This window comes from Apteryx mantelli, chromosome 3, assembly GCF_036417845.1.
Source record: "Apteryx mantelli isolate bAptMan1 chromosome 3, bAptMan1.hap1, whole genome shotgun sequence".
NCBI classification, from domain to species: domain Eukaryota; kingdom Metazoa; phylum Chordata; class Aves; order Apterygiformes; family Apterygidae; genus Apteryx; species Apteryx mantelli.
In genome coordinates this window covers 11,875,681-11,899,796 of record NC_089980.1, presented here as the reverse complement: position 1 = coordinate 11,899,796, position 24,116 = coordinate 11,875,681, and the positions used below count along the sequence as shown (strand labels likewise).

The following is a 24,116-nucleotide window of genomic DNA, read 5'->3' as shown; positions in this document are numbered from 1 at the left end:
CTTGGCTACACACTAGCATCTGAATGTCTTCTCTCTCCCTTTTTAAACTTAGCACCATGATTAAAGATGGCTACAATGCTCACCTCCAGGATTGTCCAGATGTCCCAAATGAGCATGCTGAGAAATATCAGACCTCCTGGACATATGCACCCCAAGAGATCCCTTGCTCATGGGAAGGGGCCAAGGAAAGGCAGTAGCATTTCTTAGAAACAACAGACACCGCACAATTGCCACTAGCAGGTGTGGGAAGTCTGACCAATGCCCCTGACGTCCCCAACATGCAGGGTGCCAAATGCCCACGGTGAGTGTGGTGTACTCGGAGGCTACGGCATGCCTCGGAGAGAGGGCCCGACTGCCACACACAAGTGTTAGCAGGGTGAGCCTTGCTGTGGTAGTGTTCAAGACGATCATCTTGTACCATAACCAAGCTACCAGATAGTCAGAAACTTCCAGGCCCTCAACATCTGGCCAACCATGAATGCTGGGTAAAATAAAAAAATGCTTTTCTCGAAAGAATCTGGCAGTGATGACCTCCAGGTTATGAAATGGCAAAAAAGCAACTGAATTTCCCCCAAATCTTCCAGATCTAAGATGATTCTCTTAAACAATTCAGCCATGCACAGAGTTTCAGGTGAAATACAACCTTCTGTACTCCTTGGAATACATCGCATTCCCAAACATCTGGGAAACATTGTGAATGGACTTGGTAGTAGCTGTAATCTATTCAGACATCAACTCTAGATGGACAGAGAGGATCCTGCAGGCAAAATTTTAGGCCGATGGGTAAGTTTAGGCTGGTATGTGTTTCTGGCTGAAGTACACCAAAGTACACTGAAGTAACATGCTCTGCAGTGCTCCTTTACTTCGCACAGGCTGATAGAGAGCGAAAGCCTCAAAACACAGATGAAGGAAGAGTTATGGAAGAGGGTTTAAACTGATGCAAAATTCAAACTCCTGGACCAGGTCAATCCTTAACGAGAAAGAACAGGCCTCCTCTAAACAAACTGGAGCCAAGGTTCTGGCTTGGAAAATTAAAGAGATTACGGGGAAATTTTAAGACCAAGAATGAGAGAGAACCAAAAGGTAGATATCTCAGGATAACACTTCCCCTAAGAGTGAATACCACAAAGTTCTCTAATTTCAAAAAAAGGTCAGAAATTGATAATGTTTATAGAGGAAACAGAAAAACAGTCTTAATAAATAATTCCCATCGAAGAGGGGGTATATGAAAATAGAAAAGCAGACGAAGATGGAATAAATGCATGCTTTTAGACAGATGTTAGACTATCCAAAAACCAGATGATGACCAGGGTTACTGAAAAGCAGCATACTGACACAAGTCATGGATAAATGGATACTACACAACTTTTGTAAGTGGAAGAAAGAACTCAGGGGAAACAGTTAATACCACAGTGCAAATTATACAACACTGTTTCTGCTTTTTCATTCCTGTATATTAAAGAAAGTTCAAAACTTAGTAGGTGAGTTAAGGGTATCAACAAAACCCCAGTGGTTTGAAATGCCATACCTAACTCCAGAGACCATGGCAATAATATGTTAGCATGACCACTTGTGCCAGGACAGTGGTCTGAACTTCTAGCTTTTCTATTCTTCTTTCATAGCCAATAATAATGGAAAAATATTACTGCTTCCATGTTGACTGGACAAGTATCTTAATGGCTGTAGCATCCAGATTTTTAAATATCATTAAATGCTTGCTTCTCAGTTAAAAAAAAAATTAGCAAAACAGCAAAAGAAATTCAACATTGAGAACTGCAAACTAACACACAGCAGGGAGAGCAACCTTAACTTTCTATGTACAGTAATAGTCTTTTAATTAACTATTTTTTTTTTCTGTAATAACTACAGTGGGACTAATAGTAATTTTGTTAGACTGTTAGGACTTCAATTACACTAAGAATACATTCTTGTCTTTACATGCAAGATGCATGTCCTTTCACTCATAAAAAGTTTTCAAGCATGACACTGCACTAATTACAGCTACTTGTGAAACTTAAATCAAAATTGAAAAACTAAGAATTTTTTTTGTTTTTAATAAGAAAAATATTAGCAGGTGCTCTCCCCTCATTCCTCATTTTTTGGACCAGGATAAGTCAAACACCTCCACGCGAATAAACCAAAATACCTGCAAACATACCTCCCTCTCTGACAACATCCATCAACAGGTACACTCCACCAGAACCTCAGACTTGACAGCGTCAAAGGTGATGGCCACAGCAACAGAAGACCAGATATTCTGGAGGTTTCCCTAATTTTCTAAGCCGGAGACTAGAGTGAGCACAAATCTCATTCCTTGCACCTCACTTTCACTGGCCACAGAGGAAGAGGAGGATGAAAACTGCAGTGAATGCAAGAATAACTAGAGTGACAAAAGAGAAAATTTCTGAAATGAAAAACTATCACTGTGACAACAGAAAGCAATCAGGGATGAGAAGTAAGCTGCCAGCATACTGAGAATTAAGTTATGTTTCAGGATGATATTTGTAATAGCACTCAGGAACTGAAACAGAGAGATTAGTTAGCTATTTTATGTAAGAAAGATTGCATGAATAATCAGTTTTTCTGCTGTTGTCATGTCTTTTCATTTGTTAGTTTGGAGCATACCTGTCTCTTGTAAAGCTGAATGATTTTAAACTAGATAGAAAGATGGTCAATCACAAAGACAATTTTGAACGTTCCTATTCAAAGTTGTAAGTTTATCAGTTAAAATAAGAAGGAGAAAATAATCTGGCAGCATCCACTCAATTTGTCCCCATTCTTTTGTTTCTTCCTTGTGATGCAATTTTAAATCTCTACCAGTATGCACGTCTTTGTGAAACGAAAAGTAGGAAAATAAATAAATTTATCAACACCAAACACCACATCAGAACTAGAGGCCTTCAGTACAATCAACACCAGTGATCAAACCCAACTTACATTAAAAGGAATTTGCCAACTCACTTAAAATATCTATCTGGCCTAAAACTGAGTATTTTTGTTTGCTTTATCCCATCTCTGAAGGCATAGCACAGATTGATCACTTGCCAACACTCTAGAAATTGTTTTTAAATATGTCTCCCTTTGCATCAGCTAGAAATCTCTAAGATATAACTCTAATACCTGTGAAAACACTTTCTGGAACCCCATTTGCACTTCTAAAATTCAGTGAAAAAGTTTGGAAGGCAGCCTTAAATTGTACAGTAAAATTAACGAATTATTTCAAAGGAACCCAAATGCCATGCCATTTACACCATCACAGCTGGCTGAACAGATGCCACCTCTTGGTCTCAGCATTCAGTTCCCATAAGAGCTATTCATACTATTCTGAGCACCTTTGTACCAATTAAATGGAATATCAGGACTTGGTTGCTACAGTAATCCAGAGAACTATTTCTTACCAGACAATTTAGATGAGCTTTGTCATCATGCATGTCCTCTGTCTCACCTATCTTTCCAGAACTGCTTGCCCTCCAATTCCTTTCCCTGTGAAAGCTGCCATATTCCAGAATGCCAACTATCACCCTTATTAAAAGAATTTTGCAATTCATATCTATACACTGAGGTACTCCCCCGTGCCTTTCATCTGCTAATGCAACCAGAGCTAACGCTGGCAATGAGAAGCAGGGGGAAGGCACTGCATTAAGATGCGTGGAGGAAGCAAGAAGTAGAAGAGACCCAAGAGACTCATGCCCTCTGCCTTTGAGAAACAACTTCCAGCCATTTGAAAACTTAATGGGGATTCAAGGTTGTTTCTTTTCCTTCAAGTGTCTTCTGCTTTGATTTTAGACCGAGGATGATGATGAGGATGATCTCTTTGTCCACAGACAAAGAGATGATGCATTGGGGAGAGGAGATTTTAGTAACAGGGGAGAACAGTGAGTGAGTGGTGACAGGAGGAGGAAACAGAGCCTATATAAAGCAGCAGAACTCAGAAACACTCAATGATTTCTCATAAAAGAGAAATTAAAGAGGGAGAGAGCAAAGTCCTGGAATGGCTGCACCCATTTTAAAAGGGGGCTGAGACCAAGCGGCATCTTGCTACAGCGTTCAAACCGATCTGCTTCAGCCCATGGAACCAAACTCTCACTATTTTTTTTAAAATCAAATTGCATCCACTCTGCTCCCTTTCTCAAACCACACAAAGAGACTTTCAGGCCCTGATCCCACATCACTGCAAAAGACAGCAGTCCGGTGGCATATTGATGTCTGAAATTCAAGAAAATAAAGTAAGGAAAAAGTATTTCTAGAATTATGGCATTAAAACTGAAGCTTTACAGGTCAGAGACACTGGGGTTAAGAGGAGAGGTAAAGCACCAAGCGTACCCAAAGTGCTAATCCATCACTAACAAAATGACCAGCCCAAGTCCAAGCAACAGCAGCTCTGCGGCGCTCGCTTGCTGTCGCCTCATCGCGTGGGCAAGCTTCATGCTGGAAGGGGCACTGCTCGGCACCGTGCGGGGGTCCAGAAAAACTCCCACCAGCAGATACCAAAATATAGTATATGAAACAATTGCTGCCCCACCTTGAATTTTTTGCATAAAACAGCACACACGATTACAGATGTCTGTATATACAAAGACTCAAAATTAAAGTTGCACAGGCAACTTCAACTGTCATTTCTTGATTTTGGCACGTCTCACTTTCCTACTTGGCATCCTTAACGTGTCTTTGGTAAAGACGAAGATAATAGTCTAGATTATCAAGCAACTGTTTTTTGTAAACATGCATAGTGCACATTTGATGAATCATCTGGTACATCCTGTACATTTAACCCCTCCATGACCGTATGGAAGAATTCCTGCACAGCACTCAACCTCTATAAACTGCAGCACATGTGTCATTGCAGGCCTGCTTTAAGTTGCTTTATTGCTCATGTTAGCAGCTTCTTTTCTCATCTATCCACATGATACGGTTCCAAAGCTGGGTTTTATTGGCATAGATTCGCACCAAAGTGCCTTCCAGAGTACACACTGTACTGCTAGGAAAGCCATCGTGACAGAGAATAGCATTCTTCAGCCAAGTACAAATCATCTTTAACTTTTTCTTTAACTCTAAGTTTTAGGAAAATCTTAAATACAACTAATCACAGATTTCCCATGCCTGTCTTTAAGACATAGGAGAAAGGGAGAAATCCCACCTTGATTCAATGAGTTACTAGAGTAGACATCTCAGTTTAAGTACAGTAATCCAATTTAATTCCATTTGACTCTTTATGCTAAAATAGTTGGAGGAATCAATAAACCAGTTAGTCCTTGGACTGAAGTCTGGGACCATACAGATTTTACTGACAATTTCTACTTAGATACTGGTTCTTCCAAGCCAGATTTCAAATCCCTACTTCAAAGCATGAAGGTGCTACAGTTTCTTTTCAAAATTACTAAAATTTACAATGGGTAAATGTTTCTCCCTCATCTCATTCTAGGAAACAAGTGAACACCCTGGCAGAAATTTTACCCAATACAGTCAAATCTAAGGCAGAATTTGGTGAATTTCACCACAAATAATTAAAGTTCGGCAGTTGCACAAGCAGGAATAGGGCTGTAGAATGCAATGTGTCTGGCAAACAGCTGCCATCCTCGGCGATCATCATTATTCATATGATGTGTCTGAAAGCATAACTATCGCAAACCTCATCAGCTTCTGATCCAAGGAATGTTCTTCAAATTTCTGCTTTACAAACAGAAACTTAAAGCTACTTTTGCTCTCACACATGTACAATAGCTCCCCAAATTCATCCTTTCTCTATAAAGGCTCACACCCCAAGCTGCATATGGGGCTCCATTACCAGGCGTTTAGCCAGCAAGGCAGGGAAAGTGATTATTCCCTTCTACCAGATAGCTCTGAGGACACATCTGGAGTAACGTGCCCCTACTACAGGAGACAAAATGAAGAGAGACTGTTGGGGTGCCACTACAATGGCAAGGGGCTGGAGCATGCACCCAAAGTAGAAGTTGAAGGAACTAGGTTTCCCTAGCCTGGAAAAGAAAAGATTTAAGTGTGATCTATTTATAGTCTCTCACTACCTAAATTTAGAGAAAAGACAGAGCCAAACTCTTCTCAGAGGTGTGCAGCAAAAGGACAGACAGCAGCAGTCGTGGGCTGCACACAGGGCAGCTTCAGCTGGACATGGCAGGAAACCTCTCCCCAGTGAGAGCGGGGAAGCTCTGGGACGGGCGCCTGGAGATGCTGTGGCATCTCCAGCCTTGGAAGGTTTCAGCACTTGACTGACAAAGCCCTGAGCAGCCGGATCCAACCTTGAAATTAGCGCTGTTCTGGGCAGCAGGTTGGACTAGATGACCTCGAGAGGTCCCTTCCAACTCTTTCCTCCCTCTCTCCCTTTTCTTTTAATGATTCTGTGATTCTAGAGATGAATTAAACTTCAAACTCTTCTCCTCCCATGAGGAGGTGGAGAGAACAAACCCTGCATGACCTACCTTAGCCACGTCACCAAACGCACTACTAGAAAGCTCTGCAGACACTACAGTAGTGGTTATGGCGTAAAAAATCAACAACGAACAGGAATGGTGTCTTGCTTATACCTTAAATACAGCGAAATTTCACTGCAGCTTTTAAAGTCCTTGATTTGGGTTTTGAGAAGCAGCTATGCTGAGGCAAGTCTTCTGTGAGCACTTAGGTTGAGATAATTATTTCCCAAGGAAGTTTGCTCAGGGCAAAGTCATCTCATGTCATCTCAAGTGCTTCAGGGTGGCATATTTCCAAAAGCAGTTAAGCAGGAAAGAAGAGAATGATGGTCAGTGCTTCGTACATCCCCAAAAGATTCGGATTAGCTATAGACTTTGAGCCTGGTGTTTACTTTAGTTACATATCTTGTCTAAAAGCCTCTTCTGTGACCAAAAGAAAAACTTGGATATTACTGGAAATCATTTGCACCTCAACATCATCCTTATTCTTGCTAGCAAAGTGCACAGACTATTGCGACTTGGGGTGAACACACTGTTTAACACAACCTTCTTCCTCACAGATCTGAAAGCTGCACGGGGGGGGGGGGGGGGGGGGGCGTCACTGAAGTGGAAAACCAGCATATTCATATTCATAAAATGAATGTAAACTGTTAATTAATCCAAAAGACTTATGATTCAAATCCCAGGCTGCTTGTCCCACAGAAGGAGTTGCCTTACAATCCTTTCTTCTGCGCAGGTCTAAGACCTACTCACTTTCAAAATCCTAGGTCCTGGCATTTCACAACCATTGTCAAACACTGAAGTCTTTCCTCTTGCCCAGCTCCCATCAGCTTTTACAGGAATCTGATCTGAAGGGAAGTCTTGCCTGAACAAGGGACACAGCATAATTTTAAAGAACATCTGATGACAAATGGCAGTAACCAGCTAATTCACGCTTTACATAGAATAATGGGGAAAAAAAAGACATGGCCTTTACACAGCCTCACCACCTATGGTAGCAAAGATTTACTAGCAAAGTGCAATAGTGAAGTCTCCTATTTCTAAAATTTTATTTCTTTTACATAATATGCTATCATGCATTTACTAGCATGCTGTGAAGTACTGTCATAAATATTTAAACTGCAATGATAAAGTAACTGAACTGTAGGTTGTATCTTTGTTTCTGTTTTTTGCTGTTTGCTCTCTTGGGCCCACAGTGAAGAAAGTAATGGTGTTCAGAAGAAGAGAGAGAGTTAAGCATGAACCCAACTGAAAGCACATACCTGACTTCAAGTAAAGTGAAAGGAACTTAAAATTCATTATTAAAGGGGTCTTTCTAAAGCGGGATCTCTTACAGCAGTTATCAGCAAGCTTTGACATCAGCGAGGCTCCACTTCGTCAACACTTGCCTGGTTGCGTTAGTTATTACATTTGATAGCTTTATAGTATTATTTGAAGCTTGCTATTTACCTAGTTATACAAGGCACAGCGGCTTAGAGGCTCTGCCTGGGCTGCAAATCTCTGGAACTACCTCCGAAATAGCCCAGACTTTATGAGCCGTTAAGCTTAATGATAAACCCTTGGATTTATGTTCTGGGCTAGTGAGCAGTGGGAGATCAAGGGCTAAGCTTTGATTTATCTGCAGGCCAAGATAGTTTGTTATTTCCATATTATTATTTTTCTCTTCATTTGCCTTGATGATGGTAATGCTTTGCTGTGACATCATGGCAATTTTTAGTGTTACTTACGTCTAAATCCATAGGGTGCTTGGACCTTCATGATGCTGGCACTGGAATCTCCTGTCACAGCAGGATGGGAACACAGCCTGAGTGGTTTTGCTCACTTGGCCCAGCCTGCCCTGAACAGAGGATCCTGCCACAAATGCGCTAACACCAGATCTTGGTGGCGAGTCAAGCAATGCTTTTCAAGCTGCAAACACTTTTTTTGTTTGAGGTGGTGGAATATTCTGGGAAGGAAGGCTGTTCTGCTTTACGCGGGTTTAGTGCATTTGTGGTGCTTGACTCGTGATGCTGTCGGTGTCCAGAGGTAAGGTGAGTTCTGTTTCATGGTAGTTTAAATCCAGAATCATGAAAAGAGCATTCAGTACTGTGGAGAGATGCTACTCAGCACGACTGAGTATTCAGCCCTTACTATAAAACTCAGTGTTTTCAAAGTTTCTCTGAAAAACCCATGTCTGGAATCATGGGATTGCAAGAAAGCTTCCAATTTACTCTCTTAATTTTCTCTTCATTTCCCTTCAAACTAAATTTTATATCCAAGTTATAGGCAAAAAACTTGAGAAACGGTCCATAAGGACCACAAGTGTTCACGCAACTCTAGGCTTCACCCTTGTCTGACTTTAAAATGCTCATAATAAAGGCAGGCTCTTCATATTTTAGAGCTTGACTCAAGGCTTTAAATCTGGTGCTGGCAAGTCTAGTTATTGCCATTAACCTTTTGATACATCTTCTCAGCCAAAGGCACCACTGAGTTTTAATCCACAGATGTAGAGAATACAACCTTATTACTAGAGAAAAGCCAAGAGGTAACCATTTGCTCTCCCAGAAACAATGAACTATGATCATGACCAACTAAAGATGTAGAGAATCACCCTCCACCTTTCCATCTAACAACACATTTCAAAACTAGCTCTTTGATGCAAAGCTCAAGAACGTACCAGTTAGCGAGGAAGTAATGAGGAAGCTAACATATTTTGCCAGTAAACAAGGAATAACAAGGGCAGGTAGCTGTATTGCCGAGTGACAGGGCGAATGACTAGAAAAAAATTAAATACCACCATGATTTTCACAGCTTAAAGTTCTTTTCTTCAAATGTTATTAAACCTGCAGCGTTATACTGCACAGGTATACTAAGACTACTTAAGTACACTGAGAGAGGATGGAAAGAGTAAACATTAAAAGGCAAAATTTGAATAGCTCAAGTTTCTGGAACAAAGTGGATGCCTAACTTAATAAAGGGAGCTTGTCAGTGAAATAGTACATTATCCAATCTTTGTGTTGATTGACAACAGTATTTCACATATTTTTTTTAAAAAATCAGAAAGCATTAGTTAGCAATTATCACCACTTTTCCCATTAAGTACATGAAAAATAGTTGCAGTTTAATTTCTAGCTAAATCAGGACAGCTGAGTATTTTTCCTTCTTACATGTAATTGGAAATTGAAGCAGAAACATAACAGCAAGACACTGTTATACCAGTAAGACAGATATGCCAAAGAGCAAAGCAAACAGGAAGACAGATATGTGTTAGAATGCAAATGGCAAATGTAATGGGGGGGGGGGGAGTTCTCTCACAAGTAGCATCCAGATGCTGAGGAAAAAGTCAAAGCGCTTCTTCAAGCAGAAACACTTCACGAACGTGAGCCTGCCTGAGCCCAACTACCTCTTAATCCTACTCTTGAAAGGCTAAGGATCCACCTGAAGTCGGTGAAAAGACTCTCACTGACTTGCATGAACTCAGGAGCAGGCTTTAAATCCTGGCACTCTCAGATGAAGGACCTCCAGTCCAGACTCCTGGTGGTTTGCCCCGTGTCCTCGCTGAGGGCTGCAGGGTATGACTGCATGGAGGGGGAGAGGGAAGCACATATGCACTAATGTATATGCACACATGTATGCCAACAGCACCAATCACAATATACTTCTTCCTCACAGTCCTTTCTGTGAAGTCTAAAGGGACAAAGCATTGGTTTTGCCACCCCATGAGATGAACTCTGGTACCAGAAGAAACACACACGCTCTTTCATTGTGGAAGGCAGATCATTGCGTTTCCAAAGGTGGCTGCCAACATCTTGACCAACGTACAAGGGATGATCAGGAGCTGTAAAAATCATGAGTTATTACAGCTCGGGAAAATGCTCTCAGGCTGAAGGAACAACTCATACCCTGTACAAATCTGTGCCAGGGGTTTTCACTGCCCTGGAGGGCAACTGCCCCCCCCTCAACTTCCCCGGGAAGCATGGGAGGTGCTTGCTCTACCACCCTCTCCTCAACAGCACTGTGGGGAAGCTGCTGGTAATCACAGACAGAATTTATCAGAGCTGAACATGTATATGTTGTGAAGGAAACAAAAAAAATGAGAGCTCTAGGACAGCTCCTCTCTAGTCCCCGTGCCCTGCTTACCCAGTGCGGTGCCTCACGATAGCTTTGGACATCCTGCCCTCTCCAGACTCACTTTCTGAATTCCCCTATTTCGGAGCAGCCAAAGTGAGCAGAAATTAAGACTGAAACCTGACCCACTTGGTTCTTATAGCCTAGAAAGTACCCTCCTGTGTTTTGACAGTTGCTGACACACGCACGCCAGTCCAGCTCGGGAATGACGACCTCGCTGAGCTATTTCCTCCTTACCTATGCAACAGCCACACTGATGGCAGGCTTCTTGCCTGGAACTGCGTGTAACGTGTTTGTTGCAGCGGTAGTGTCCAAATCAGACTGGATTGTCCCCAAAAAGGAAGCACTGGCCTTAACTTGACTTTATTATAGCAAACCTGTTTCTCAGAAAGGAAGAAGCCCTGCTGACGTGCGGCATATTTCACAATCCTTTCTCCAAAATGGGGTGTGGGGGGGACCTAATGTCAGTCTATTAAGAGATTTAAGTTACTTTTCAGTTGGCAATGCTCTGCACTGTTTTTTACCTCATTCACTGCACTTCATGAGTACTTGAAAAAGCCCTACTTGCTTTCCCTGTGAATTTTGACAGCTCTAAGAACGGATTCTCAGAGAGAGAGGGCAAGGAAAGCACACATGCAGGATGGATAGCATGGTCTGCACATCAAAAGAAGCGATTTCAGTATCACCTCTCAATACTCTGAACAAATGAGGGACACTTGTGTTTCAAAGGTGATATTTTTTGCCCTCATAAAGCAGTTCCCTTCCCTAACAGGACCAGGACTCTACTGTCCTACCAACACCCCTGTTCGAATGAAGCTTTCCTCGTGTCCCGTCTGGTTTCTAAGAATGAATCCTCCATGGCATACAAGACACCTGGTTTTGCATGCAGTTTCCCAGAGTGGTCTTTAGGATATGTGTTACACCACCTGCTCAAAGCTAAGCACTGTCATCAGGATGCAGTTTTGGCATGACAGCTATTGGGGATAACCCAAACCCTCACTTCCAGCAGGACGAGGCTCTCCTTTCCATTGAACCACAAGAAGACAATTACAGACATCCACGCACAGGATTTTTCTAACTTGTTTGCTTTTCCATTTATGTCTTATCCTTAATTTATTGTTCTAAAAATGACAGAACAGAGAGCAAGAACTGAAAAGGCAATCATCACCTGCAGTCACCTCGGCAGACAACCAAACTATTTTGGCAGTGAGGCCTCTCTCAACACATTGTTATGGGACATACATTTCACACACTGAGAAGATATAACAGATTCCCAGGCTTTAGGCTGCATCATTTCGAGCTCCTGCATAAAACATGGGTGTACCCACAGAGATTTCCTAAAGCAGACTACAGCTGAGCTTATAGCCACTTTCTGAGCACTGGAGCACTTCCCAGTAGTGCGCTAGCTTATCTGCTGGCTTGTTATTTGTTTCCAACATAAAATCCCAGGCCACGTACCTTCCCAAAACCTTGCCGGCACACACCGTGGCCTGGATGGCGGTCGGGCGCCGTCTCCTAACCAGCCACCACCCTAATAGCACCGTGCTCTGCAGACAACAACTTCTCCTCCTTCCCCTGCTGCCACACTTCCTCCCCCATGAACACCCCTCTCCGACACCCCAGGAGCACCTAGCATCCCCTTTCAGAAAGGTGTTAGCCGATCTGCCTAAGCAAACTTTGAGCAACTGCTCCCAGTCGGCATTTAGCTTGTATTTCTGACCTGCAGAGGAGCTTGTGTACCCCAACCTCGCTTAGCTTTTGCAATTCTACCACTCCAACAAAAACGTAGTTATTTCTGTTTACAAACCATGCCCTGCCTCTGTCCTCAGCCCCTCACAGCCACAGCAAACTGCCCCTGGGCTTTCCGGCTGCTTCCCCCACAGCCAGCATTAACTTTTCCGGGCTGGGCGTTGAAGACAGTTTTGCTATTCTTCATTTCCCTCATCACCCTCAAATACAGCAAGCTTCACCAAAGACAGGGTAAAAGACACCCACCTTCCTCAGATAAACGCCCTACTCATGATAAACAGTGATGCTTTGCCCTCTTTTAAATTGCTCCCTTCTTCCACAGCCTGAAACAACTACCTCATGTGGCCGGAGTGACAGATAATAAATAAGCCACTTCGGTGGCTGTAGGGGTGAAGGATTTCTCACTCCGCAGCCCCAAGGAAACCGATTGGGCCCTGCACGGCCATGGAGTACGAAAAACACCCACGACAAGAGACACCCCAAATAAGCAGCCACATTACCCTGCCAACAGAATATATACACCAAGGTTATGTCATACTGCCAAAAGCCTTCCAAAAAGTCATTTTTCTCCATTGCCTTTACTAGTATTTAGAGTAGGCTCTTACTCATGACATAGCGAAGGAATCTGTCTCCCTGGGGAAAAAAAAAGGGGGGGTTGGGTTTAGGTGGTTTTCTTCCAAATTCATTAACACTTTGGTCTCAGCTCCAGCTCAGCCACATTTTTTTCTGCCCTTTGATTTATTTTCAGTGACAAAGGCCACAATTTACACAAAGCGAGCGAGGCACAAATAGGAAGAAATGTTGCTATTTGACAAAGAGGCGTTCAGTGTGCAACTGAGAGTGAAAAAGCAGCACAACAATATTCTTTCCCGAACGCTCCGACACCTGGCACAGATGCACAGCTAAGGGTGCATTTAGATGCACAGCTAAGGGTGCATTTATTTTGCACTCACCTTGCTCTCCCCAAATCTTTCCTATTTCTTCAACCTAGAAAATTACCCTTTTCTGTAAAACATAAAACCAGTACCCTGCAGAGTCTAAGCAGAATGGCAGCAAATCTATTACTTTTAGGACCTTTACACTTAAGGTAGAGGCAAAAGTCCCATGTCAGCTTAATAGATGCAAAACTAGGCTTCTAAAGATAAGGCAGGATTTGGCTTAAAAAATAAAACATTTAAGTATTTTGACTTTTTACGTACATTTCATAAAGAGTTCAGCACTAACCCTTTTGAACCTTATCTCATTTACACAGCTTTCAGTTGTTTCTAAGGATCCTTTCGTGAATAGTAACAGATTCATGAAAAAATCTTTTTAACGTAGTTATTTGTGTGGCACAAACAGCCCAGTAAGGCTTTAAGCACTGTTTTCATAATCCTGCAAACTCTCAACACCTCCTGGGAAGGACCGAGTCTCTTCAGCTGCCCGTCTTAAATTGCAGATGGGGATAGTGACCTCTTAGACCAGATCGTACTGCACCTTAAAGAAAGAAAAAAAAAAATCTAACTTTTTAAAAGCTATTATCATAATCCCTCTCTTTATACAGAGGGAAGTAGGAGCACGCAGAGGTTAAATAACTGACCGGCGGTGGCTGGGAGAGCAGCAGAGCTGGGATTAGAGCCCTCGTGCCTCCTGACCTCCAGGTCCACGTGCCGCTCGGCACCCAAAATAGCTCCGGCACAAGTAATTAGCTCTGTCCTCTACGCCTATGCCGAACACACAGGGAGGTGGGAAACCTGGCGTTCGACTTAGCAATAAGAAGATTCCTATGCAGAATTCAAGCAGACAAATATTAAGTTTTAACTTGGTACTATTATTATCATCACTTAAAAGACCACCTCAGTTTCCTCTCCCTGGCTCTCTTCTCATCTGACAGAGCCTCGATATACAACAAGGAACTAAGAACGCAATAGCATCATATTTACGCTACATGCAACAGCGTCAGTGGCACTGCACGCCGCAGAGCTCGGCGCTGCCCGGACAGGGCTGGTAGAGTTAACAGGTACCGTTTAAACAGCCTAGACGAAGAGACACTGCACAGACCTATTGCCAACAGTTTGGGATGGATGAATTATTCATGTGTAGCAGAGCATGTAGCAATAAAAGCTTTACAGCAGCTATCAACAGGATAATTCTTACGGCATTTGTTTGTTCCAGTTTTTGTTCGTTGTCATTTCTTTTGTCCTCCCCTTTGTCACCAGTGATTTCCCCATGCTCCCTTTCTGGGGTACCTTAATTGCCATGAAAACAATGAAACCTTTGGTAAGGGTGGATTTTAGTGACATTGCACATTTTTATTTACCTCGTTATTTTGGATTACTGTATGTTTCTACAATGATTTCAGAGACACGTAGAGTTTTGTGGTAGTTTTCTTTCATCAGAGGTGACTGGATATGTATTTTCACTATACCCTTGCCTTTAGCTGCAGTATGCTCTTTTGCTTTTCAACTGCCTCCAGCAGAGAACAATAAATCTAAAACACAAGTCAGAAAAAGGAAAAATCTGTAAAGCTATTTTTGGTATCTCAGATCTTTGGCTTAATCTATTTTTGGAGCCGCATCTTTGTTCAGCAGAATCAAGACTCCCAGCCCTGGGACACCGGGGCGACCAGAGCGGTGGCCTGGGAGCTTGGATTCAGTGTTGGCCCTACCACCCCATCACTGTTTGACCCGAGCAGGCCATTTTGGTCTCCTCTGGCACGCTGTGGCTATCTTCACTTCTGCACAAGCGCGTGTGCGCAAACAGCGTTGGCGTGCCCAATGCCGCAGGCTCCTCCGGGGCAGTGACGGCATCTCACTGCATGTCCTTATAGCCCCCCAGCGCAGTGGGCCCACAGTCGTAGTGGCTCCAGGTGCACAAATAGCGACCAACATACACAGCTCTCACTCACTTGTGTTTTAATAAATCTTTGTTTAGGGTACAAGAACTGTCAGCGACAGAAAACGGCAGTCTAGCCTATAGAAGGACAAGAATGAAACATAATTCACGCATCATTTCTGTTTTGTTGGTTTGATTTAAGAAGTAATATCCTAGCCCTGTCTGCTCTGAGACACGATTACCTTTGTACTTCCACCAGATGCATCTTCCAAAAGCAGTAGCATTTTCACTTGCTCCAGAAAAAGGGAATTGGGAAGGATGCAAAATAGCCCCCAGGCATCATCCGCTGTCCCCCAGGAGGAGCAACACCACGGGGAGGTTACCAGGCCGGCTGCTCCTTTCCGTCCCCTTCTCCCACTTTAGCAGGGCCTGAAAATGCTCTAGCTGAGCTAACGGAGATGTCTATTTAGCGTCACGGCTGGAGGTCTGCTTTGAGAGCCGAGACAGCGGAAACCTGAAGAACAGCTCACACCAAACTGGAGAGCCCAAACATCTCACTTCCCTAAGCACCCGTCCCCAATAATTTTTGCCAGGGTGGGGGGAAGAAACTCTAAATGTTCATTTCAACAGAAAATACTTGCCTTTCTGGCTGTGGAGAGAGCCCTCCAAATGACACACCAAGCCCCACCGTCCTGCCGAGTCTGGTGACAGGCAGGCTGAAACGCCGGTACAAACAGAGTCCCCAGTGAGTTGGTGTGGACTAATGGATAAGAAGCTTAATTAGAGTTGCCTGAACATTAAATATCATTAATAGAGTGCACAGAAGTTTGCTCTATTTTTTTTAAATGGCCTCTTTATTTTCTTTATTTTTTGCACACAGTTAGTGTTTTTGAAACTTCCCAGTTTTCAGCCCTTTTTTCCCCTCAATGAGGCTGATGCAACCGTGCTGCACATCAGTCCGTCCTCCCTACTGAACCTGCTGGCCAGCTAAACCTAAATTTAGGAGGAGGGTAATCTCAAAGATATCAGGTCCTTACAAGCTTTGTATTTAGGCAGCTGGGGAGGAGATACCCTATGAAAGCCCTGTTGAGCAAGAGACTGCGGCATGAGACAAACCGATATGGGACACCTGGGAAACCACACAGATCAACCACAAGAGAGAAAGCCATAGGCAACAAGGCTCAATTGGCTGTGCCATTCATTTATAGAGCAAGCAGTTGTAAAAAAATGCCTTTCATGCTTTAAAAGGCTACTGAGCATAGTAAGATTGTTTGGAAGCGTTTAACATTATAATCAGTGGAAAAATTTAATGGACTATAATTGGAAGATGATAAAAAAGTATATGCCCTCCAGGTGTAAGAAATCTCAACTGTGTGAAATTTCCAACACTCGTGTTTCCTTTTTTTTGCCTGGCTGTAACGGGTAACCATCTTACGCAAACGGCAGAGAGCTCATTCAGCTTTCACCAAAATCTGGGAAAAACGTAGCCGAATGCTGCGGCAGACCGACAAACCAAACTCCACCGACTTCCGCGAGAATCAAAGCAGAGACAACCCTGGAAACACCGTCAGGAAGCAGAACGGCACCGCTAGTAAAACACGTTACCACCAGAAGCACAGTTTGAATATCCCGAGGGGAAATTTTAGCACGAGTTTTTTTTGTTAGAGGTTCGCGCATACGCCAGAAACACGTCAGCTGCTGGTTAAGCCCAAGTGTACCCACAGACACCTGTTAGCAGTTTCAGCGTATGCCACTTGCCAAGACTTCTGCTTTCAGGTTTTGCCGAGTAAAACAGTAAAACCAGAATGAATTTATGAATTTGAACAAGTATATGCCAAATGCTCAAGATCCTTAAATGGAGCTGCTTCAGAGCAGTAACTGTATTTAAGTGTCAAACCCGAGTGTGGTCAGAGAGGAGGTGAGAGACAGAGGCTCTCTCCCCTCCTTGGCTTTTCTTTCTCCTTTTACCATACCTTGCTGAAGTCGCATGCTACCAATGACAGATTTGTGCTAATGTCATCTCTTGGGCAACACCTTAAGCTGTATGAACTGGAGTTGTCCTAGAACTGCACTTTAAACACAGATTACATACACCAGCTGATGTCAAAAAGAATAGTTTTGCACATACTGTCCCACCTATTTCAATACAAAACCTGGGGTCAGAGGTGGGGCTGAGGCGGCAATGTGAAGGTCATAATTATCGCTAATTAATGTGGCGAGAAGTTTGCTCTCAGGTGCTTCACAGCAAGAGTTGAGGTTGGCAAGATAACAAATATTCGCGGCACACGACAGCGGCAGTGCGAGTCCTCTGAAGGCTGAATTACGCTTTTGCTCCCTGGTGCTGAAGCAATAGTTGTGAAATAAAACACTTGGCAAGAAACTTGCTCATTACCTATTTTCATGCTGATTATTCAGGATTAGCCATTGGGATCCTCAGATTTCAGGGAAATATAAATAACCATCCACTGTGAACACTCACGATTGATGAAGGTGAGGAGAAAAACGTCACCTGGAAGCTAACTGGGGCGCCAAGGTAGCAAAGCAAGTCCCCGAGCAATGGGATCTTCCAGACCTGGCTTCAGGCGGGGCTGTGCCAAGGGGATGCTCCGATGGCTCGTAACCCAGCCTCGGCGACAGCACCGACACGGCCTCTCCTCCGCACACAAACCATTACTCTGAGACTCTCCATTAAATATGGTTCAATGGCCACTACAGCTGAAGGACAGACCGACACACACAAATGCACAGAGTGACTGGATAAGCCTCATTTCCTTAGGATCACATAAAAAAATGCAAAAACGAGGAATGCCACTCTGAGCTTCTGCACAAAAGCAAGGCAGGATTATGGCAGAATGAGCTAAAATCTTTCGATGAAAGTTTTTCTCTTCTAAAAAGCGCAGCTTCACCTTGATCAAGAACATTCATAAAAAGTGTCTGAAGCAGGAGAAGAAAGTTTTGCTTCAGTGTTTTCAAAAGGACAGATACTGCCTTTCCCCCAAATTCAGACCATGTTTTTACTTGGTTTACTTCAGACTAATTGCTTTGCAGAGCAAAAAATGTAATTCCATGCAGAACAAAGACTTTCCACCAACCTGAAACAAACTAACCCCCCCAAAATACTAAAAATAAAAAAAGAAAAGCCAGCAAGCCAAAAGGCAACCCACAGTTCTCAAAGCTTTAACTGGAACGAGCGGCAGTGACAGACCCCGCTCCTTCCCCAGGCGGTCACCGGCCCCGCTGGTGCCCCCGGCCGCGCGGCAAAGCAGCAGCCTGTCGTGGGAGAGCAATGCATGAAAGTGCCACGCCGGGAAGAAACAAGCAGTCCAAAGGGCCATTTTGCGAACCGTAAATTGAGAGCAAAGGGAAAAAGCTCCCAAAGCAATTCTCCAGCTCCAGCGACAGCACCCTCCACGCAACAAGACGCCCATCCACCACGCAGGCGGTGACAGGGGGCCGCCAGCTCCCCGTGGCCATCAACACGGGCTGTCGCATGGGGAAGGGGAGCCCAAGTTTCTGCCATCATCCTAAGCAGCAACATTTAAAGTTTTACAGTCCAATAAAGGCTCTAGCAATAAACAGACTAGGAACAGTGTCTCAGCGTCATCTGAGTACACAGTGCACCTGTGTATAGTACACATCAATGGGCCACGGAGATCCACCTTATCACAAGCACTAGTGCTGCTCCCTCATTTTCCAATTGCTAAAGCCTATAAAAAGGAAACTAGAGGGCAAGACTATCATAAGAGCTCACTGCCGGCCTCTGGTCCCTCGCAAGTCGGTGGGAATTTTGTCCTTAGCTGCAGTGACAGCGGGGTTGGTTTAATGCCGAGCATTTGGGGGGGAAAAAAAAAATCCATTGTTTCTTTATGTTAACACAAGGCTGGTGTGTAACAAAGAGGAAGACAGGCAGCCTGCGTGCTAGCGGCTGGTTTGTACGAAATTCTCAGTGTCTGATCAATGCCGAGGGTCTGAGCCACGCCGAGGGGGGGAAAAAAACAAAACCCCAAACCCCACAACTCGGTTTTGGTCTAAGTCGCAACCGTAATTCGAGCGAGCCAGTTACTATGCAGCCCATTTTCTTTAGCTACGGGGATCGGAGGCTAACGAGCACAGAAAGATGAATGGATTACAGGCATTTCTAACCCGTCACACGCAAAGACACACAAAAGCAGCGCTTCGCCGGCGCATCCGCGAGCGCTGCCCTAAAGCCGGCGCCTGTCGCTGCGGGCATCTGCCTCCTGAGCCGAAACCGAGGAGGGGGCACGACATTCACGCAAAGTTGGGAGCAACTTCCCGGGGAAAACAGGCGACCGAAAAGCAAAACGCCTAAAAACGAACAACAACGAAAAAAAAGGGCATTGTCCCTAAAAAAATAAAAAATTAAAAACCACCTTGCCCGCCGTTCAAGCTAAACTCACCTACACCCACCCTTAAGAAATTCCTGGCGAGCAGAGGAGAGGAGAGGAGAGGAAGGCACCCGCCCGGCGCGGCCCCCGCGCCCGGGGCCGCCCCCACGGAGCCCCGCGGGATGGAACGGGACGGGACGGGACCGGGAGGGGGGGAGCCAAACCTGGGGCCGCCCGCTCCGGCGGCGGCGCTCGGCGCTCCCCGCGCTGCGCTGCGCTGCGCTCTGCGCTGCGGAGCGGTGCGGAGCGGCCGCGCCTCCCCGCGCCCGGGGCCGCCCCTACCGCGGCCGCGGCGGCGCCGTCACGCCGCCCCCAGCGCCATGTTCCCGCGCCGGCTACATCCGGGCTGCGGCGCCGCTCGGCTCGGCTCGGCCCGGCCCGGCCCGGCCCGGCCCGCAGGTGCCGCCCCCCCGCGCGGGGCGGGGATCAGCACCGCCCGCCCCCCGCGCGCCGCCGCCGCCGCGGGAGCCGCGGGGCGCCGCCGCCGCCGCTGCACGCAGCCTCTGCCCCACCTGGGGCTTTGTCCGTCCCGCCAGGCAGCCGCGCGCCCGCCCGCCCGCCCGCCCGTGCACCCCGCCATGGGCTCGCTCAGCCAGCCACCTGCGCTTCCACCCGCGCGTTCATCCCTCCATCATCCCGTGCATCCGTGAACACATGCATCCATCCCCCCATGCATCAGTGCATGCACCCAACCCGCCCACCCACTCATACATCCCTCCACCCACACATCCACCATACATCCATGCGCCCATGGAACCCCCCCATGCACCCATCCATGCACCCACCCCAGTATGCACCCATCCACCCACCCGTGCATCCACCCACCCATGCATCAGTTCACCTACCCTCACCCATTCACCCGTCCACCCACCCACGCATCCACTTGTACATCCACCCATCCACCCAGGCATCCACCCATGCATCAATGCGTGCACCCATCCAATCCACCCATACACTCACTCACCCATCTACTCACCCACGCATCCATCCACCCACCCACACATCCATCCACCCACCCACACATCAATCCACCCATGCATCCAGACATCCATCCATCCACCCACCCATACGCTCACTCACCCATCCACCCACTCATCTCAGACACCTTTTCTTTAACCAGCACTAATTGCCTTCACTATTCCTTTTGTTTTAGATAACAATGGATGAGCAGTGAAGAGCTTCCGCTGTCTCAGCATGCGGAGGTGCGAATTCTCAAGTGTGTGCAAGGGGACTTCTCGGAGACTGTACAGCCCCAGCGTTTCCCACCTTCCCTGTATAATTTATCGGCAAAAGGCATTTAACAAAATGCGGTTCTGAGGAGGAAAACGATTATCGTTGTCAAAGTGTATAAAAATAATGCCATGGATACAACAGGTCATGTGGGCATCTTCAATCATAATGTCTGTGAGCAGAAATTTTGGCTTAGAAACGTCAGAGGTCACTGTTACTTTTAACCAGTTCCCATTCATCTCGCTATATGATATTCATACGTCTGCATAATTCTCTGCTTTAGACCGTAAAATTATTTTAAATTGACAACATGAACACTGAGACAATAGATAAACAAAACAAAAGACAAAAACTGAAATAGCCTCAGTTGCCAGGCTTAACTTCTGCACCAGCCCCATAAGAGCACTGAGAGAGGCGAACGCAGGCTGATGCTGCCTCGTGGCAAGGAGCCTCAGCGCTGGCCACTGAGGCCAGGAGCTGTGTCACGCTCAGGAGGGCATCGCTGTACTTCCATGCGGACGACGAGAACGCGTTGAATTGTACAAAAACGGAAAGCAAAGGAGGCGGTGGTGCTTGTTCCCGGTGGGTAAAGCCAATGTACCTAGGGGAGGCTCAGAAAGAGCTGCAAAGGCACCGCGTATTTCTCTCCAGACTCCATGCATGCAACCTGGCCATTGGGTTTGGGGTTTTTTTTGTTGTTGTTGTTGTTTTACACAAACTGTTCCAACATGTTTTATTATTTGTATGATCTCCCTGAGCAATGGACAGACCCTAGATATAAATCCAGTTTAGGTGAACCAATAGGAAGGACGCAATCAGAGAAGTACAAAAGCAAAATAAAGGTATAACCCATGTAATTTAGGTGTATTACTGTCTGCAATTTGTGCCTGCCTCTGAAAGCTGTTCTAAGCCTACATTTTTATGTAATGTTCCATAAGAAAGATTAAGATTGCCTTTAATAAGGGTACATATCAATCTTTGCAAATGTTAAACCAGGAGAAATATCATGGTGTGCACTCAAGTATGACCATAAACCACTCCTGCCAAGACATACTGAACACTAACAGCAAAGTATTTTTCAGAGGCACGTAAAGCGTAAGATATCTGGAAAGAAAAGACTGATAATGGCTTGATTTATACAGCCTGGTATGTGAGAGAGGTGATCCTATATTTAACAAGTTAGACTAAATGTCATTTCTAGATTCTTTGATGTAGGCTTTTGTTAAAATGCACTTACTATGCTGCGGAGGAGAGAGCATATGCCACAAATGTCTTAAAGATAAGGGTTTACATTAGAGCTGCATAGGGCAGCTGTAATTTTCACAGGGCAGCTGTGCTAGCAGAGAGAGAAATGCCCATAACTCACCTGTTTGGAGAGCGATGGTCTCGTGAATCCTCTCGCTGCCGAGATAGATTCATATTCCCCCAGTGATCGCCGTTACAGTCGTTGCCATTTTGCCTTCTCAAGTGGGCAACGTCACTGACGACTGCCGCTCTGGCAATAACGTGGGCAGCCAAGTCTTGCCCCGAAGGGCAGCGGGGATGAGGGGAAGAGGGGAGGCTCCGCGCCTGCCACCGTCCCGTGCGGACAGCCCTCCCTCCTGCGCCCGTTGATTTTTAATCTGGCGAGAGGTGAGACGTTGTTGGGAGCAGGAGGCGAGATCCCTCGTTCGTGTCATTGCAAGTGACAGTCAGTCACTCAGATTATGCTAAAACTGGAGAAAAATGGAGAAACACGACAATGTCAGTGAAAGCAAGCCGGGCTGAGAGAAAAATGATGGCCAGAAGGTGTTGCACCAGCAGGTCCTTTGCTCATTTCCCAGCGAGCCTGGTGGCTCTCAGAGGCAGGGTGCCCCCCAAAACGGCTCCCTGGGCTTCCCGGCTGGGCCATGCGCCCCGGGCGCATTGTGCATGGCACCACCAGCCCGGTTCAGGGCCAAAGACCTTGCCTAGACCTGAGCTGATGGACCGAGGATCTGGTTGACGTCTTGCTTCCCATCTTGCAGCCCCTGCACCTTGGCTGCAGTGGAGAGATGGTGTTCAGTAAATGTTGTCCTGGTTTCCGTGGCCTATTTTCTTCCCCTGGCATTGTCATTTTCTCCGTTTTTTCCCTGGCCCCCTGTTTACTTTAGCTTAACCATGCTGGACTGAAAGTTAGGCCTTTTCTGAGACTCTCTGAACTCACAACTGCAATTCATTAGAGCTAATCATAGCTCTCGGCACTTACCGCAGACCTTATCGCCTTAAATGTCTCAGAGGGGCCCTTTTCCCTTTTCAGACACGCAGCAGTGCAGGGAGGTGCAAAGACTGAGGCTCTAATGGGCACTCAGCTCTTCACCCGAGCTCTGAACAGGTTTCCATATGTACTAAAAAACCAACATTAACAAAAAAAACATCAGAAATTTACTCTTCCATTATCCATAACATTTGCTTCCATCTTATTTTCCTTGCTCTTCCCCTAAACTACCGTTCTACTGAATGTTGTAAAAGGTTAAATGAGCTCCCTTTGCTCTTGAGAGAACATTGCGTTTGGCTGTTCAGAAAGCATCTGTTCTGTCCTCAAAAATTGGAAATGACAGCAGTGACTATCAACAGGATAAGAAGGGACCCTCTCCTTACTGCATCACTGCAAGCACAGGTAGGTGCTGAAAAGAAGACTGGGTGCAGATGACCACAGTCTCAAAAATTGGATAAAGCTATTCAGAAATGGGGGACCAGAATTCAAACTCCTGAATCTGAAATTCAAAACAAGTTTTGGGTGCACACAGCACATGCTGCTCCTGAGTGGGTGCTGCCATTGCCCAGGATTTGATTTAATCTCAGCCGGTGTGGTTTGACTCGTGTTCCCATAGCCATGACCCACAGCCCAGACGAGAGCCTCTCCCCGTCAAAGTTGCCCTGCTGCTTTTGCTTTCGGTTGGCTTGTCTGAGTGTCAGTCGTCTTGGCAGACAGGAGCAACGTTTGAAACCAGTTGCCGCTGAAGGATGTTGAGGCTTCTGGGAAAGAAAAAGAAAAGAAAAAGTCAAGCATTTCATTAAAAATAAAATAAATCCTGGACTTAAACTTCACTGCAGGGTTGGAGACTTGTACACTGATGTATCAGACTGGAAATAACGCAGTATAAGGCAGTGAAGATTTTTCAGTTCTGAATCACCAAGAGTGGTGTGTGTCTGTAATACAAGGTGTTGCTTGTCAAATCTTGACATTGTACGTATAGCTGCTGGTAGGAGAAAAACCAAGGCTTTGCTATTTTATCTTTAGTCTCCAGTGTGATTTGGAGGAAATGAAGAAATTGCCTCAGTGACTTGGCAAAAGGGGATGATGACTGCTAGCGCTGTCACACCCAGCGCTGTTGCCTGAGCTGGGAAATGGCTCAGGATAGCTCAG

At 45.4% G+C, this 24,116-nt stretch overlaps 1 protein-coding gene across 1 annotated transcript in view; it reads right to left on the bottom strand.

Moving 5' to 3' along the window:
- Positions 1–19,690, bottom strand: part of PAK5 (p21 (RAC1) activated kinase 5) — a 141,348-nt gene extending 121,658 nt beyond the window's left edge. Inside the window, exon 1 of the mRNA XM_067294658.1 lies at positions 19,663–19,690. The gene's annotated coding sequence lies outside the window, so the exon portion shown is untranslated. The remainder of the gene's footprint in view (positions 1–19,662) is intronic.
- Between the last annotated feature and the right edge of the window lie 4,426 nt (positions 19,691–24,116).